This window comes from Choloepus didactylus, chromosome 8 (genome assembly GCF_015220235.1).
Source record: "Choloepus didactylus isolate mChoDid1 chromosome 8, mChoDid1.pri, whole genome shotgun sequence".
Lineage (NCBI taxonomy): Eukaryota > Metazoa > Chordata > Mammalia > Pilosa > Megalonychidae > Choloepus > Choloepus didactylus.
In genome coordinates, this window is record NC_051314.1 from 85,111,950 (window position 1) to 85,125,403 (window position 13,454).

At 34.6% G+C, this 13,454-nt stretch overlaps 1 protein-coding gene and 1 non-coding gene across 2 annotated transcripts in view; one reads left to right on the forward strand and one right to left on the reverse strand.

Annotated features, from left to right (window-relative positions):
- The window catches only part of FAM186A (family with sequence similarity 186 member A), a 73,745-nt gene that overhangs the window by 16,033 nt on the left and 44,258 nt on the right, over nucleotides 1-13,454 (forward strand). The window lies entirely within an intron of this gene.
- LOC119543595 lies at nucleotides 12,537-12,640 on the reverse strand. The gene has a single exon (XR_005218659.1). It is a non-coding gene; the product is annotated as a U6 spliceosomal RNA (small nuclear RNA).

The window sequence follows — 13,454 nt, forward strand, 5'->3', positions numbered from 1 at the left end:
TATCTCCACTCTAATCTTTATTATTTCTTTCTTTCTACTAACTTTAGGTTTAGTTTTTTCTTCTTTTTCTATTTCCTCCAGATATGATGTTAGGTTATTTATTAGATATCTTTCTTCTTTTTTAATATAGGCATTCATAGCTATAAATTTCCCTCTGAGAACTGCCTTTGCTGCATCCCCTAAGTTTTGGTATGTTATGTTTTCGTTTTTATTCATCTCAAAATATTTCCTAATTTTCCTTGTGATTTCTTCTCTGACCCATTATTTGTTTAAGAATGTGTCATTTACTTTCTTTTTCTTTTTGTTTTTGTTTGTTTTGTTTTTAACTTTATCAAAAAAATTAAAAAACAATAGAAAAAACTACATTTCAAACAAAACCAAAACAAAGGAATAAGAAAAACAAATAACATAAAATAACTACATTGCTTCCAACATGTTCCTACCCTACCCCAAGAAAATTAACAAACCATAACTGAACAAAGAAATAAGAAAGACAAATAACCTCAAGTAACTACATTGCTTCCAACATGTTCCTACCATACCCCCCCAAAATTAACAAATCATAGTTATTCCTGAGCATTCCCATAATATTAAGTTTACCCTTTATAACTTATCTGTTCTTATTAGATTATCATTCCCCCTTCACTGTTTGCTGTCTATCACTAGGTCCCCTACATTCTACAATATAAAACATTTATTTTACATTTGTCACAGAGTTCACATTAGTGGTGACATACAATATCTCTCTTTTTGTGCCTGGCTTATTTCACTCGGCATTATGTCTTCAAGGTTCATTCATGTTGTCATATGTTTCATGACCTCGTTCCTTCTTACTTCTGCATAGTATTCCAACATGTGTATATACATTTTGTTTATCCACTCATCTGTTGAAGGACATTTGGATTGTTTCGATCTCTTGGCAATTGTTAATAATGCTACTATGAACATTTGTGTGCAAATATGTATTCATGTCATTGCTTTCAGTGTGTCATTTACTTTCCACAAATTTGTGAAATTTCCAGTTTTTCTTGTGTTACTGATTTCTAGTTTCATTTCATGTTGGTCATAGAAGATGCTTTTTATACTTTCAATCTTTTTAAAATTTACTGATACTTGTTTTGTGACGTAACACATGGTCTATCCTGGAGAACAATTCACGTGCACTTGAGTTGAATTTGTATTCTTCTGTTGTTGGGGATAGTGTCCTGAATATGTCTATTAGGTCTAGTTTGTTTGTTGAATTGTTCAAGTCCTCTGTGTCCTTATTGACCTTCTGTCTGGCTGTTCTATCTATTAATGAAAGTGAAGTATCAAAGTCTCCAAATATTATTATAGAAATATCTATTTCTCCCTTTAGTTTTGGCAATGTTTGCCTCATGTATTTGGGCACTGTTATTAGGGGCATATATGTTTATGATTGTCATATAATCTTGGTGGATTGACCCTTTTATAAATAAATAATGTCTTTCTTTGTCTCTTTTAATAGGTTTTTTATTTAAAATCTATTTTGTCCACTATAGCCACCTCAGCTATTCCTGTTTGCATGGAATATTTTTCTATTCTTTCACTCTCAATCTCTCTGTTTCTTTGGATCTAGGATAAGTCTCTTGTAAACAATATATAGTTGGATCATGCTTTTTTAAAATCCATTCTGATAATCTATATCTTTTAATTGGAGAATTTAATCCATTAACCTTCAGAGTATTAGTGTTAAGGAAGGACTGACTTTACCCATTTGGTCCTTTGTGTCTTTTAAGTCTTATGCCTTTTTTTTGTCCCTCCTTTCCTTCATTGCTGTCTTTTGTACAGTTGATCTTTTGTTATGAAACAGAATGATCCCCTTCTCATATGCATTTCTGTATATATTTTAAACATTTTCCTCATGGTTACCATGGGGTTTGTATTTAAAACCTAAATCTATAACTAATTAATTTGAAATTATACCAACTTAACTTCAATAGCATACATAGTCTTTGCTCCTATACCTCTCCATTACCCTTCTTTATGTTGTTTTTGTTACACGTTACCTGTTTAGATTTTGCATGTCCATAACATAGAAGCATTGTCATTTCTTATCCAAATGTATTCTAAATCATAAGAAATAAAAAGTAGAGCCACATACCCAGAATACACTAATACTGGCATTTGCATTTACCCTTATAGGTTACCTTTGCAGAGATTTTTATTTCTTCATATGGCCTCAAGATGCTATCAACAGTCCTTCCCTTTCAACCTGAAGAACTCCCTTTAGCATTTCTTGTAGGACAGATCTTATGGTAACAAACTCCCTCAGCTTTTGTTTATCCATGAACATTCAGATCTCCTTCATTTTTAAATGCATTTTTATTGCAATGTAGTCACATACCATACAATCCATTCAAAGTACATAATCAATGGCTCACAGTATAATCACAGTAGTGCATTTATCACCACAATCAATTTAAGAATATTTTCATTTCTCCAAAAACAAAACTACATACCCCTTAATCCTCCACACCTGCCCCCCCATTATTGACCCTTAATATTGTTGTGGTACATTTGTTACAATTGTTAAAAGAATATTAAAATATTACTGTTAGCTATAGTCCATAGTTTGCATTAGGTGCATTTTCCCCATATACCACTCTATTATTAATTCCTTGTAATAGTGATGAATATTTGTTGTAGTTAATGAAAGAACATTCTTATATTTGTACTATTAATCACAGTCATCATCTACAACAGGGTTCACTGTGTTATGCAGTCCCGTGTTTTATCCTCTAGCTTTCCTTCTAGTGACCTACACAACCCAAAATTCCCCTTTCAACCACAATAATGCACATAATTCAGTGCTTTGATTACACTCACTGTAATGTGCTACCATCATGCCTATCCATTTCCAGACATTTCTATTCAACCTAATTAAAAATTCATCAAAAAATAAGCATCTGATCCTCATTCTCTACCCTCATTCTATCCCCTGGTACATTTTAACTCTCTGAGTTTACTTATAATTAGTCCATATTAGTAAGATCATACAATATTTGTCCTTTGTGTCTGACTTATTTCACTCAACAACTCAACATAATGTCCATGTTGTCACGTGCATCAGGATTTCATTCATTCTTACAGCTGAATAATATTCCATCATATGTATATATCTCATTATGTTTATCCATACATTGGTTGATGGACACATAGGTTGGTTCCATCTTTTGGCAATCATGAATAGTGCCACTATGAACATCAGTGTGCAAATGTCTGTTTGCATCACTGCTTTCAGTTCTTCTGAGTATATATTTAGCAGCAGGATTGCTGGGTCATATGGCAGTTCTATACTTAGCTTCCTGAGGAACTGCCAAACTGTCTTCCACAGGAGCTGTACCATTGTACATTCCCAACAGCAGTGAATAAGTGTTCTTATTTCTCCAAATCCTCTCCAACACTGGTAGTTTTATGGGGTTTTTTGATAGTGGCCATTCTAGTAGGTGTGAAAAGATATCTCATTGTGTTTTGATTTGCATTTCCCTAATAGCTAGTGATGGTGAGCGTCTTTTCATGTGCTTTTTAGCCACTTGTATTTCCTCTTTGAAAAAACTTCTATTCAAGTCTTTTGCCCATTTTTAATTGGGTTGTCCATTCATTGTTGAGTTGTAGGATTTCTTTATATATTCCGGATATTATACCCTTATCAGATATGTGGTTTTAAAATATTTTCTACTGTTGAGTAGGCTGCCTTTCCATCTTTTTTGACAAAATTCTTTGAGGCATAAAAGTATTTAATTTTGAGGAGGTTATATATATATGTATTTTTTTTTTCTTTTGTTGCTTGTACTTTGGGTATCAAGTTTATAAAAACCACTGCCTATCACATGAACTTGAGATGCTTCCCTACATTTTCTTCTAGGAACTTTATGGTCCTGTGTCTTACATGTAGGTCTCTGATCCATTTTGAGTTAATTTTTGTATATGGTGTAAGATACCTCTTTCATTCATTTGGATATGCATATTCAGTTTTCCCAGCACCATTTGTTGAAGAGATGGTTCTGTCTCAGTTGATTGGAAATGGCAGCCTTGTCAAAAATCAGTTGACCATAAATGTGCAGGTCTATTTCTGTGCTCTCAATTCAGTTCTATTGATCAAAATGTCTATCTTTACGCCAGTACCACGCTGTTTTAACCACTGTGACTTTGTAATATGCTTTAAAGCCAGGAAGTGTGAGCCCCCAACTTGGTTGTTCTTTTTCAAGATGGTTTTGACTATTTGAGGCTCCTTACCCTTTCAAATAAATTTGATGATTGGCTTTTCCATTTATTCAAAGTAGGCAGTTGGAATTTTCATTGGGATTACATTGAATCTGTCAATCAATTCGTGTAGAAGTGTCATCCTAATGATATTTAATCTTCCAATCCATGAACACAGAATATTCTTCCATTTATTTAGGTCTTTTATTTCTCTGAGCAATGTTTTGTAGTTTTCCGAATACAGGTCCTTTACATCCTTGGTTAAATTTATTCCTAGATATTTGATTCTTTTTGTTGCTATTGTAAATGGAATTTTTTTTATTAGTTTCCTCCTTAGATTGTTCATGACTAGTGTTTAGAAACACTACTGATTTTTGCATGTTGATCTTTATCCTGCCACTTTGCTGAACTCATTTATAAGCTCTAGTGCCTTTGTTGTAGGTTTTTTTTTTTTTTTTTTTTTTTTTTTTTGTATTTTCTATGTATAGGATCATGTCATCTGCAAATAGTGGAAGTTTTACTTTTCCTTTTCCAACTTGGATGCCTTTATTTTTCTTGCCTAATTGCTCTAGCTAGAACTTCTAGCACAATCTTGAATAGGAATGGGGACAGTGGGCATCCTTGTCTCATTCCAGAACATAGAGGGAAAGCTTTCAGTCATTCAACATGTTAGCTATGGGATTTTCATATATGTCCTCTACCATGTTAAGGAAGTTTCCTTCTATCCCTGTCTTTCAAAGTGTTTTTATGAAGCAAGGATGCTGGATTTTGTCAAATTCTTTTTCTGCATCAATTGTTATGATCATGTGGTTTTTCCCTTTTGATTTGTTAATGTGGTGTATTACATTAATTGATTCTCTAGTGTTGAACCTACCATGCATACCTGGAATAAAACCCACTTGGTCATGGCATATAATTCTTTTAATGTTCTGTTAGATTCAACTTGCAAGTATTTTGTTGAGGATTTTTGCATCTATATTCATTAAGGAGATTGGTCTGCAATTTTCTTTCCTTGTGGTATCTTTATCTGGCTTTGGTTTTAGGGTGATGTGAGCTTCATAGAATAAGTTAGGTAGTATCCTCTTCTCTTCAATTTTTTGGAAGAATTTGAGCAGGTTTGCATTAATTCTTCTTGGAATGATTCACAGAATTCATCCGTGAAACCATCTGTTCCTGGGCTTTTCTTTTTGGGAGGTTTTTGATGACTGATTCAATCTCTTCACTTGTGATTGGTTTGTTGAGGTCTTCTATTTCTTCTAGAGACAGTGTAGGTTGTTTTAGTGTTTCTAGGAAATTGTCCATTTCATCTAAGTTGTTGCTTTCTATTTTTAAATTCTCAATGTCATTTATTTCTGCTCTAATCTTTGTTATTTCTTTCCTTCTGCTTGTTTTGGGATTAGCTTGCTGTTCTTTTTCTTGTGCCTCCAGGTGTGCAGTTAGGTCTTTGATTTTAGCTCCTTGTTCCTTTTTAATGTAAGCATTCAGGGCTATAAAGATTCCTGTCAGCACTGCCTTCACTGCATCCCATAAATTTTGATATGTTGTGTTCTTGCTTTCATTCATCACAAGATATTTACTGGTTTCTCTTGCCATTTCTTCTTTGACCCATTGATTGTTTAGGAGTGTATTGTTTAACCTCCATATATTTGTGAATTTTCCTGTTCTCTGCCCGTTATTGACTTCTGGCTTCATTCATGATCAGAGAAAGTGCTTTGTACAATTTCAACCATTTTAAATTTATTGAGACCTGTTTTGTTACTCAACATGCGGTTCATCCTGGAGAATGATCCATGAGCCCTTGAGAAGAATGTAAATCCTACTTTTTGGGCCTGCAATGTTCCGTATATAACTTAGGTCTAGTTCATTTATCATTTTATTCATTTTCTCTGTTTATTAATCTTCTGTCTAGATGTTCTATCTATTGATGCAAGTGGTGTATTGAAGTCTCCAACTATTATTGTAGAGACATCTATTTCTCCCTTCAGTTTTGCCAATGTTTGCCTCATGTATTTTGGGGCACCCTAGTAAGGTGCGTAAATATTTACGATTGTTATTTCTTCTTGGTGGATTGCCCCTTTTATTGATATATAATGTCCTTCTCATCTCTTATAACATTTTTGCATTTAAAGTCTATTTTGTCTGATATTAGTACAGCTACACCAGCTCTTTTTTGCTTACTGTTTGTGTGGAATATCCTTTTCCAGCCTTTCTCTTTCAACTTATTTGTATCCTTGGATCTAAGGTGAGTCTTTTTTATATAGCATATAGGTGGATTATTTTATATATATTTTTACCCATTCTGTCTATCTGTGTCTTTTGATTATAGAGTTTAATCCATTAATGTTCCTTGTTATTACTGTAAAGGCAGTACTTACTTCAACCACTCTATCATTTTGCATTTATATGTCATATCTTATTTTTGTCTCTCCTTTTATCTTTTGTTACCCTTACCAATAATCTTCATTTCTACACTCTACTCCAAGTCTCTCTCTCCTGTATTTTCCTTTCAGCCTGCAGAACTCTTGTTAACAAATTCTCTCAGCTTCTGTTTATAGTGAATATTTTAAACTCACCTTCATTTTTGAAGGACAGTTTTGTCAGATAAAGAATTCATGGCTGGACGTTTTTCTCTTTCAGTATCTTAAATATATCATACCACTGCCTTTTAGCCTCCATAGTTTCTGATGAAAAACAGCACTGAGTCTTACTGGGTATCCTTTGTAAGTGACAAATTTCTTTTCTCTTGCTGCTTTCAGAATTCTATCTTGGCAGTTGACATTCTGATTAGTACGTGTCTTGGAGTGTATCATTTTGATTTATTCTGTTTGGAGTATGTTATACTTCTTGAACATGTACATTCATGTGTTTCATAAGAGTTGGGAAGTGTTTGGCCATTATTTCCTCAAATATTCTTTCTGCCCCTTTTTCCTTATCTTCTTCTTCTGGGACCCCCATGATGTGTATGTTTGTGTGCTTCATGCTGTCATTCAAATCCCTGAGACCCTGTGCAAATTTTTCCATTCTTTTCTCTATCTGTTCTTTTGCCTGTTCAATTTCAGATGTCTAGGTCACTAATCCTTTCTTCTGCTTGTTCACAGTGATGTTTTATGCCTCTAGCATTTTTATTGCTCTTTTATTGAGATATATTCACATACCACACAGTCCATTCAAAGTATACAATCAATGGCTCATAGTATCATCAAATAGTTGTGCATTCATCACCACAATCAATTTTAGAACATTTTCATTACTCCAGAAAAAGAAATGAAAACAAAAAACAAAACCCCAAACATCCCTTACCCTTTATGCCCCCTCCATTATTGACCCCTAGTATTGGTGTGGTACACTTGTTACTGTTGATGAAAGAATATTGAGATATTACTGTTAACCATAGTCCATAGTTTGCAACAGGTACACAAGTATTAACTACTTATGATAGTGTCATATATTTGTTTTATTTCATTAAAGAATTTTTTTATATTTGAACAGTTAATCATAGTCATTTTCCACCACAATATTCAATGTTAAACATTCTCATGTTTTAACCTCCTGCTTTCCTTCTGGTGACATACATAATTCTGAACTTCCCTTTTCCACCACATTCACTCACAATTCAGCGCTGTTCATTATACTCACAATAACATGCTACTGTCACCTCTATCCATTTCCAAATGTTTAAATTCAACCTAGTTAAAATTCTGCACATATTAAGCAACTGCTCTCCATTCTCTACCCTCATTGTACATCCTGGTAACCTATAGTCTAGATTTTATGTCTGTGCAGTTACATATTATAATTAGTTCATATTAGTGACATCATACAATATTTGTCCTTTTGTGTCTGGCTTATTTCACTCAACATAATGTCCTCAAGGTTCATCCATGTTGTCATGTGCTTCAGGACTTCATTCATTTTTACTGCTGAATAATATTCCATCCTATAAACATTTTGTTTATCCATTCATCTATTCATGGACACTTGGGTTGTTTCCATCTTTTGGCAATTGTGAGTAATGCTGCTATAACATCAGGGTGCAAATGTCTGTTTGCATCCTTGCTTTCAGATCTGTTGGGTATATACCAAATAGCAGGATTGCCATGTTGTAAGGTAACTCTATACTTAGCTTTGAGGAACTGCCAAACCATTCTTCTCAGCAGCTGTACCATTTTACATTCCCACCAATGGTGAATAAGTGTTCCTATTTTTGTACATCCTCTCCAACACTTGTAGTTTCCTATTTAATAACGGCCATTCTATTAGGTATGAAATGATACCTCATTGTGGTTTTGATTTGCATTTCCCCAATAGCTAGGGAAGCTGAGCATCTTTTCATATGCTTTTTTAGCCATTTGTATTTCCTCTTTGGAAAAGTGTCTATTCATGTCTTTTGCCCATCTTTAAAATTGGATTGTTTGTCTTTTTGTTGAGTTGTTCTAGCATATTTTTTCTTTTTTAAAATACATTTTTATTGTGAAATTTAACATATATATATAACAATGATAACTTTCAAAGTATGATTTAACAAGTAGAGAGCAAATTTCAAAGAATGTTATGGATTACAGTTCCACAATTTCAGTTATTTCCATATTATGAAATGTAACATATATACATAAAGGTGATAACTTTCAAAGTACAATTTAACAAGTAGTTATACAGATAACTTCAAAGAATGTTATGGGTTACAGATCCACAGTTTCAGTTATTTCCTTATTTTGAAACATAAGATATATACAGAAAGGTGATAACTTTCAAAGAGCAATTTAATGAGTAGTCTAGCATATTTTAAATCTCATCTATTGTGTCTTTCATTCTCATAAGTTCTGTTATTTATTTATTTATTTTTGCATTCTTTCAAATTCTTCTTTATGTTCACCCAGTGTCTTATTAATATTCTTTATCTCTTTGGACATATTTCCCTTCATCTCCTTGAATTGGTTTTGGAGATTTGTTTGAACATCTTTGATTAATTGTTCCAAATTCTGTATCTTCTCTGACTTTTTAATTTGTTCCTTTGGGCCATATCTTCTTGTTTCTTATTATGGCTTGTAATTTTTTGGTGGTATCTGGGGATCTGATTATCTTGATGATAGTATTCTGAGGGTTAGTTTCCCTCTCTTATCTAGGCTTTTGTTTTTGATTGGGTTCATGTTAAAGCTCTTCTTTGGCACTTCATTCATCAGTATTTCCCAGCTAAAACAGGCCGAGGGCCCACACAAGGGGTGCAGAGCAGTTCCAAAGGGCTCTGGCAAGAGGGTCAGGGAAGCCACTTCCCAACACTGAACTTTCCTAGAATGCCCACAGGTGGCAATTTTCGGCAATGTATTCCCCACAAAGGTAGGGTATTTTTAGTGCAGTGTCCAATCTGCTTCTGACAATGGTCAAAACAATGGCTGGCAGGTGCCTGTCCAGAAAGTGCCAAGGCTGCAGGATTCAGTGATCTAAATTCAGCAGAGAACAGCTGGATCAGAATTCAGGTCTCTTAAGCTCTGATCACTTTTTTCCATTCTTTTCTATCTATTCTTCAGACAAATGATTTCAGTTGTCCTGTCTTCTAGTGTGCAGAATTATTTCAAATTTGCTATTGAATGCCTCTAGTGTATTCTTTTTTTAAACAGTTTTATTCCTACACCATACAATACATCCAAAGTACACAGTGGCTCACAGTATAATCACAAAGTTGTGCATTCATCACCACAATCAATTTGACGACATTCTCATTGTTCCAAAAATAAAATCCCATACACTTTATACCCCCCCTTTTATTGACCCTTAGCATTGGTATAGTACCTCTGTTACAACTGAGGAAAGAATATTACAATACTACTGTTAGCTAACTCCATAGTTTGCATTAGTTGTATTTTTCCCATATGCCACTCTATTATTAACACCTTGTAATAGTGACATACCATTGTTCTAATTCATGTAAGAACATTCATATGTTTGTACAATTAACCATCTTCATTGTCTGCAACAGGGTTAACTATGCTATATATCTCTCATGTTTTATCCTCTAGCTTTCCTTCTAGTGATATACATTACCCTAAACTTCCTCTTTTAACCACAATCACACACGTAATTCAGTGCTATTAATTATACTCCCCATAATGTGCTACCATCACTCTATCCATTTCCAAATACTTACAATCAACCTTACGAAAAATTCTGTACAAAATTAACCATCACCTCCTCATTCCCTACCCTCATTCTATCCCCTGGTAAACTATTCCCTAGAATTTTTTAAATTCATTTTTATTGAGATATATTCACATACCATGCAGTCATACAAAGTGTACATTCAGTTGTTCACAGTACCATTATATAGTTGTGTGTTCATCACCAAAATTAATTTTTCAACATTTTCATTACCACACACACAAAAATAATAAGAATAAAAATTAAAGTGAAAAAGAACAATTAAAGTAAAAAAGAACACTGGTGTTTTTGTTTGTTTGTTTGTTTTTGTTTGTTTTTTTTTTTTTTTGCCCCCATTTTTCTACTCATCCATCCATACACTGGACAAAGGGGAGTGTGGTCCATATGGCTTTCCCAATCACATTGTCACACCTCATAAGCTACATTTTTATACAATCGTCTTCAAGGTTCATGGGTTCTGGGTTGTAGTTTGATAGTTTCAGGTATTTACTGCTAGCTATTCCAATTCATTAGAACCTAAAAAGCGTTGTCTATATTGTGCGTAAGAGTGCCCACCAGAGTGACCTCTTGGCTCCTTTTGGAATCTCTCTGCCACTGAAGCTTATTTCTTTTCCTTTCACATCCTCCTTTTGGACAAGATGATGTTCTCCATCCCACTATGCCAGGTCTAGCTTCCTCCCCAGGAGTCATATTCCACGTTGCCAGGGAAATTCACTTCCTTGTATACCCTAGATTTTAACTCCAATTTTTAACTCTAGATTTTAACTAATTCATTATAATTAGTTCATATTAGTGAGACCATATAATTTCTGTCCTTTTGTGTCTGACTTATTTCACTCAATATAATGTCGTCAAGGCCATCCATGCTGTCACATGCATCAGGACTTCATTCTTTCTTACAGCTAAATAATATTCCATTGTATATATATATATATATATACACCACATTTTGTTTATGCATAGATCAGCTGATGGACATTCGGGTTGTTCCCATCTGTTGGCAATTGTGAATAATGCTGCTGTGAACATTGGTGTGCAAATGTCTGTTTGAATCCCTGCTTTCAATTCTTTTGGGTTTATACTTAGAAGTAGGATTGCTGGGTCATATGTAATTCTATACTTTCTGAGGAATTGCCAAACTGTCTTCTGCAATGGCTACACCATTTAAAACATTCTCAACCAGCAATGAATGAGTGTTCCTATTTCTCCTCATCCTATCCCTGCTTTCAGTTCTTCTGAGTATATATCTAGTAGCGGTATCCAGTATATTTTTAATCTCCATTATTATGTTTTTCATCCCCAAAAGTTCTGTTTGGTTCCTTTTAAATTTTTCTAATTCCTCTTTTTGCTTGTGCATCATCTTCCTGATTTCCTTTAGTCTATGTCTCTGTTTTCCTTTAGTTTACTGAACTTATTTAGGAGAGTTGATTGACTATCTTTGATCATTTGTACTAAGATCTGTGCTTCCTCTGATGTTTTAATTTGTTCATTTGAATAGGTCATCTTTTATTCCTTCTCTGCATGACTTGTAATCTTTTTTGATGTCTGGGCATTTGATTTTCTTGATGTGTTAACTCAGGAAATCAGATTCTCCCTCTTATCTAAGGTTTTAGGGTGGATTGGCTGCATGTCAAAGTTCTTTTCCAGTGCTTAGCCCGGTTTGTACTGAACCTTTAGAACAGTCTATGGTTAATAGTTTGTTTTTCTCTGGTCTCTCTGAGCTTGCATCTTACCCTGGGTATGTACAGTAACATAAAAAAAAAAAATCCCTAGAATGTGTTAGTTTCCCCTTAAAATAGAATTTCCTCTCTCAGGCTCTTCCTCCTGGAATCCAGGCTGTGCTCTTTGATTTTTTGTTGTTGTTTATTTACTAGAGAGGTTGTGGGTTTATAGAACAATCATGCATAAAATACAGGATTCCCATATAGCACCCCACCACCAATACTTTACATTGGTGTGGGACATTTGTTACAATTGATGATAGTAAATTTATATAATTGTACTATTAACTAATGTCCATGGGTTGACACATAGGGTTCACTGTTTGTATAGTATAGTTCCATGGGATTTTAAAAAATTCTGTTACCATATATATAATCTAACATTTTTGCTTTTAATAATATTCAGATATATATTTCAGTGCTGTTAATTGTGTTAACAAAAATATGGAATGCTTCATGAGTTTGCATGTCATTCTTGCACAGGGGCCATGCTAATCCCTGTATCATTCCAATTCTAGTATATGTGCTGCCAAAGTAAGCACACACTCTTTATTTTTATACAGTTTTTCCTCCCTGGCAGCTGTGGTAAGCTCAGCTCCACTACCACACTCTGTCTGCCTTTTCACTCCAGCTTTCAGCACGGGTCCATGCCACCCTTCAAAACTCAGCTCCCCCTTTTGTGCAGCTTTTCTGTGCCTGGTAACTTCCAGGTTAGGGGACCCAGACTTGAACCCTAAGTCTGTCTTCCACAGAGCCAGATGGGGTTGATGTAAAATACCCCCAATATTTTAGTTTAGGTGCACCAGTAATCAAGCCCTCAGGAACTGGACTGGCAATAAGTGTGGTTTGGCAAACTGCCACCATGGGTCTTTTGGTCCTCCGGGACCTGCACTAAAATGCACCCAGGCTGTGGAACCACCACTGTGAGCTGTACAAACTGTCAGGCAGATCCAAACATGGGGGATGGACTTGGACCAGTAAATTTGTCCCATCACTCTCCTACCATTTTTAGTTAGTTTTTCTGATCAGCATTCATTAAGTTGTTCTCTAGTCATGACCATCTTCCAGAATTTTAAGATAGTGGATTCTGCCCTTGTATTTTGCTGTTTCTAAGCAGGAACATTTACCATCTTGATCTAACTGCTGCTTTAGAAGTGATTTCCTGACAAATCCAACATCTGGGCCGCTTCAGAGACCATTTTCATTGACTGCTTATTCCCTGTGTATGTGTCACACTTTCCTTTTTCTTTGCATATTTCTTTTCTGTGGAAAATTGGATATTTTAGATATTACTGTAGCCACTCTGGATTCTGATTCCACCTCCCTTCTGGGATTTGTTTTTGTTTTTGTTGGTGT